Genomic DNA, 6,000 nt, shown 5'->3' with positions numbered 1-6,000 from the left:
GGGAGAGGGGGGGAGCCCAGACCGCGACGGCGCGGGGGGAGGAGGTGGCGAGGAAGGCGCGGGGGAGCGGTTGGGACGCTACGGGCGCGGGCGTGGGCGCTGGCTCGGTCCCACATGTCGGTGCACGCGGACGGACGATGGAGGAGGCGACGACGGAGCGAAGGAATATTCTGGGCGGACGGAACACGTCTTGCGTGTTTTTTAATTTTTTTATACTAGAGATTGTAATAGGGTATCGCATAAGTTAGCAACACTCGAGTGTGTGTTCTATGGAGGCTGAGCACATTCTTGACAGTCCTCCATCTTGTATCCATGACTTGGTTGCCAGTGAACGGTGCGACTATGCTCTAAAACCTGATCAGCCAAGATGGTAGGAGGAGAAGGCTGTCAAGGGCGTTGTCGGGGAGGATGGGGGCAAGTGAGCGGAGCAAGGAGAGCCCTCACTCAATGGAATGTCTGGTTCTATTTAAAAAAAAACCCGAAATAGTAGACAATTTGTACCATCAAACTTATATCAGCCATTCATTCAATCCCGTTCCAGGAACCAAACAACGACGAAATACTGCTAGGAGCAATCAATTCGTTTTCTTGCCTGCCATGTTGACATTAATTCCGGCATCACCCACCCTAAAAAAGAAGAAGAAAAGGTTGTCATTTCCCCATAGAGTAAGATTTTGTTCGGGTACGAGAAATGTTTTAAATTCTGGCTACGAATCGGTGGAATCCTTGCCAAACGGTACTTATGGAAAATGATTCGAATTCAAAATAGTGAAACATTTATCTTTCTTACACTGTGAGGGAGAAACAAGCAAACTATGATTTCTCATGTTTCTGAGTAATCCATTCTCATTTACAATTGTCATATTCTCTCAAATCTGAATCAATTCAATTAGCCAAATGTCTAGAATCAAAATCTATACTCTATAAAATAGACGAGTTATAGCAGATCTGAACGATGTTTACCGTCTACGTGTCTGGATCCTACAGCTGAAATCAATAATTAAATCCTTAACATTTACAGAGCTTAATTAATTCTCTCCCACCAAAACCCACAAATTATGGAACCAATAATTAATACATGCAGACCACCAAGAAAATAGTCTATTGAATGGTATAGTAGTGTTGCATGCACGCAAAAGATGAGTCAACCTCTGTATAGAAGGAAATAATTTACTGGGTATAAATATGCATGCGCAAAAAATTAGGAACATTTGGTCGGCTGATTAGCATAGATGAGGATTATTTTATCTCTATTAATATAAAGCATAAATGTGATCGTGCATCACCCCTCCCTCCTCTCCCACCAACATCATAAAAAATGATCGCTGGAAAAAAAACCAGAGAAGATTCGCATGAAAAAACCACTTCCCTGGCGCCGCTCATAGCCCTATCGCACTGAGTGCAAAAACTCCGCTCCGCCCCTGCGCCGCTCGCGCTGAGATCCTCCTCGTGAATCCTGCCCTCTGCCATGCACCGTTCATGTTGTGGCCCTCCACGCGAATCCCACCTTTTGCCTCATGTTTCGCTCGCGCTGATGCTCTCCAACTGAATCTCATCCTCTACCCTGTGCGCCACTCGCGCTGAGACCCTCCTCAACTACTCAAATCATAGATTGCACAATAAGATCTTTTCAAGTAATGGTATTTGTCAATGTAGCTTGCACAATTACCTTAAAAGAAGTTATTCGTGGACAATAGGTAATCTAAGGCAAATAATCGTATTTGTATTATTTATCATTTATCATGACAATTTTAGACCAAATCAAGTAAATTAGGAGCCGCCAAGATTTTTCCTACATTGGTACACGAGTCTATCAGGGTGTGTTTGTTTCCCCAGATGAGATTTCGTAGAGTTACATCGTATAAGTAGGCTGAAGGGAAGCAGACTGAACAAAGACATTTTTGTTTAAAAGAAAAGTATTTAGTTGGTTATATCTGTCTGAACATATTGAGCTGAATTTATGTTTGGTTGATTGAATCTGAGGTTACATGAGCGAATACAAGAGTTGATATTGTGATAGATTACTCGCATAAAGATGATATTGTGATACTGAAAAGTGAGCCTACTTACATGAGTGGATGCAGAGCCGAGTTAGGTTGTGAAGTGAGCTTGAATCAAGCTTCACTCTCTAGCCAGGATGAGGTCGTATATTTGCATCCACCAGACCAAGCTAAAATAGTAGATGCAAGCAATTAAATATGCTTCTTCATTAGATTATATGTATCCACTGGGCCAGACAAGAGGAGATTCGGGCAACCAAATATACCCTCAATGAACCATAGTAATTATAAATCTAGCCTCGCAATTTACATGAACAAATTTGCTAGTCTAAACTATAAAAGTACAAGTTGAAATAATCCTATGTTCATCTAAAAAATATCTGCAGAACAATTGGCACCCTCAAATGTGTCAATAATCTAATAATCGAGATTTATTTTATAGTGTTTCATTGAATTCAATGGTCCAGAATTCTATGTCCACCCCAACAATTGTCCATAGATTAACCAAGCATCCTCGCCCCCCCCCCCCCTCTCATCTGATTTCAAATTCATTGATTTGCTCTCAATAATTTCGGTAGTCAATTTCCTTAAAAAAAATTGTTAATCATGCTCATTTCCTTCTTCATCACCCTTTCCTTTCCTTCCTTCTCAAACAGGAGCCACGCACCCCCACAAAACCCCCGATCCCGCATCGACGCCTTGCTCTGCCCCTGAGATGATGCACTACTCCATGTCGATGCCTTGGTGAGGAACTGGTCTGTGCTGCACCACCCTGTTGATCCACCACCGCAAGGAAGCCCTGCTTCGCCGCTTGATGACTCGCTGCTCCACCTTGGTGATCCACCGTGCTGACGCCCTGTTCCACCTGCACGCGGAGGCCCTGCTCCACCAGCTCGACGACGCCTCTACCGCCTTGCTGAGCCACCATTGTGCCGCTCGTCGGTCACCTGTTCACCTGCACCTCCATCTGAATTTTTGCTACATCAACGCCCTATTCCGCATGAACTCCCTAGTCTGCCTGCACGCCGTACCTTCGTCTATTCCTCCGCAACACTAACCCAGCTGCCACGCCTCTATCTCCACCCGCTGGCCCCTCCTCCATCGCAGGCACCTCTGCCTAATCATCCCCTTTTCATCAAATTCTTGCATGAAGAGGTTTTGAAGGCAATCACAAGGTGCGCCAATTAATTTTTTGTCACTATAAAAGTGATTTTGCTTATTTATCACTCTAGCCTATAATTATTGACCCAGATGATCTCACATTTTATTGATATGAGTGTTCTTATAATCAAAAGGTCAAAAAAATTTTATGACAAATTATCAATTTATTCATCACACGGCACAACCAGCTTAGTGCCTGAGTGGTTCTTGTGCTCATGGACAAGAAGTGGATAATGCAGCGTGGTTGTTTTTTGGCCTGATTTCTAGATGAAGGAGGTGCTCGAGTCTCTTATTTTTTATGCATTTTGCACTGAGAACGATTCTGTTCTACAACCTTTGATTGGTTACTGGATTTCTACTTGTCCAGTTTTGGAGCTTTGGCAGTGAAGACATGAAAGTGGTGGCTCGGATCAGATCCTTCCGATAGTGTCACACTCTGGTTTTTAGATTTTTTAAATTTCTAAAATTTTCTAAGATTAGATTATAGATTAAATAATTAGAATAGAAAAAAATCATATTTTCTAAACTTAAATTTAAAATTGAATAAGGTTATAGTTGTTTGCATATATTCATGTTGAAAATATATATCTAGGGTTCTTTTTTTGAGTTGTTGGTTTTCTCTGGATTTTATTTGAGCTTATTTGGATTTTATTTGAATTCATTTGAGTTAAATTTAAATTACAAAAGGCCAAAATGTTTTTATGAGTTCAAAATATTTTTATTGGCTTCTAATTGTTTTCAAAAAAATTCTAGAATTTTCCTAGAATTTATATTTTTTGTTTGGCTCTTATTGTGCTTCCTTCTTTTCTGAAATTTCTAAAACTATAAATCCTAACTGGATCCAAACCCAATCCTAAATCTCATCCCAAGCCTGAGCCAAGCCCACCGGCCTGCTCCTATGCTATCCTTTACCGGCCTAGCTAGCCAACCGGCCACTCTGGCCCGTTCTGGCACCGCTCTCTCTTTCCCGTCTAGGCTGCACCCCTCACTCACTCCCGCGTTCGGCCCAGCTCGTGCATCCGGTCACCAACCAAGCCAGCGCCTACGCCAACTCGTGTTTCCGCCTCCTGCCGCTGAAAGCGCCTACGCCACGCTGCCTTCGCCACCGAGCCACTAACGTGTGGGTCCCGCTTGTCAGGCGCATCTCCTACCTTGAACAGAAGTCTGACTCCATCACCGGCCGAGTGCCGCCGCAAGAATTCGTGCTCAATCCATATGGAAGATTGTTTAGAAGCTTACCAATCAAATCCCCATGATCCCTTCTATCTCTTGCTAGCTTATCTCCAATGAATATGTGTTTAAATGAGGAAGTTCGAGTCAAATTTGAGCCACCGCCGTCATAGTCCTAATTGAACTCTACCCCGGCCTCTCCGAACCACCCTCCCCAAAGGCTACTGTCCCTTTTCCTCAACTTCCCGTCGAGTTCCTAACGCCATACCACCCCCGCACTGCAGCTGCTCCACCCGAAGACACCGCTGCTCGACGCCAAGCTTCTTCAGTGCTCCGCTCCCCTGTAGATGCCCTAGGTGAGTTCCCCCAACTCCTCTCTTTGTGATCCGTCGCTTGTCGGAGTCCCTAGTCCGCTGGAGCGTTGTTCCGGCAAAGTCCCGACCATGTGCTGTCGTGTCCTGCTCGCCACCGTGTTCTTTCCCTCCAACAACCCCAAACCTTTCTGAATCGTCTGATCTATGATGCACGGTCCAGATTAAATCCAATAGGTACCCTTTCATCTACCAATAGGAAGCTGACACGTGTCAGCAAATCCAGTCAACTTAGTTTGCCACTTCATCCTTCCATGTCAGCATCTTTGATGATGTGTCAATCCACATGTCTGCCACATCATCAAAGGTAGTCCAGTCAGCAATTCAAGGATTTCCCATACAAAAATAATTCCAGAAATTTCAGCTTTTGCAGAAAAGTCCCCGAATCTTTAAATAGTCATAACTTCTTCGTTTTAGCTCCGATTTGAGTGATTCTTGCGCTCAATTTTTTCTAAAATCAAGATCTATCCAACCATGCTAGTTTTAGTATCAATTCTCGTAGCTCTATAGTAGTTATCCCTTATTAACATTTAGATCCCTACAACATAAAGATATTATTTTAATTAGTAAATTTATTATTGTCACGATAACGTATAGATCACGAACTCCATGTCATTGTATCGCAAACATAAGTTTATGATATTAAAACAATATATTAAATTGTAGTTCGCACATGTTAATACTTCAATCAATATCTATCATTTCATGTGAAGCTTTAGTTCCTATCGCCTAATCTTTTCTCGAAAGAAGTCCAGTCAATTCTTTTATCTTTGTCTAGCTCAACCAAGATCCCATTCCATCGTTTTGTTTTTCTTGTTTTTGCAATTTGAAGTTTATTTGGTGTTTATTCGATGTTACTTTTGTTTGTCGATAGAATCCACGATTAGTTGATAGCGTTCTGCAATAGTTCGAGAGACTACAAGACTAAGGTTTCGTCAACACTGAGCAGCGTTGGGTAAAAGGCAAGTATACTTGTTGATCATCTTGAACCTATGTTTTTAAATATTTTGTTTTACAAAATGCATACAATGTCAATTTGATAGGTAGTCACCTATATTAGATTTTACCTAGTTTTTCCTTTACATTCCTTGAAGCCTAAGTGATACGTATATGAGTCTTTTGAGTAGAATTGCTTAGCCTTGCTATCAGGAGGTTGGGAAGTGTCTTATACATGATTAAAGAACATATGCAACTTTGATAATGAACATGAGATAGAAACATGGAACCTTAGACCTTGAGTATAGTCGTGTTATGATAGTGATCATGGTTATGTTGTTGGTTTAGTATTTGCTTAAGTA

The sequence above is a fragment of the Phragmites australis genome, chromosome 21 (assembly GCF_958298935.1).
Source record: "Phragmites australis chromosome 21, lpPhrAust1.1, whole genome shotgun sequence".
Taxonomy (NCBI): domain Eukaryota; kingdom Viridiplantae; phylum Streptophyta; class Magnoliopsida; order Poales; family Poaceae; genus Phragmites; species Phragmites australis.
The sequence above is the reverse complement of the archived record's forward strand: the minus strand, read 5'-3'. Positions refer to the sequence as shown.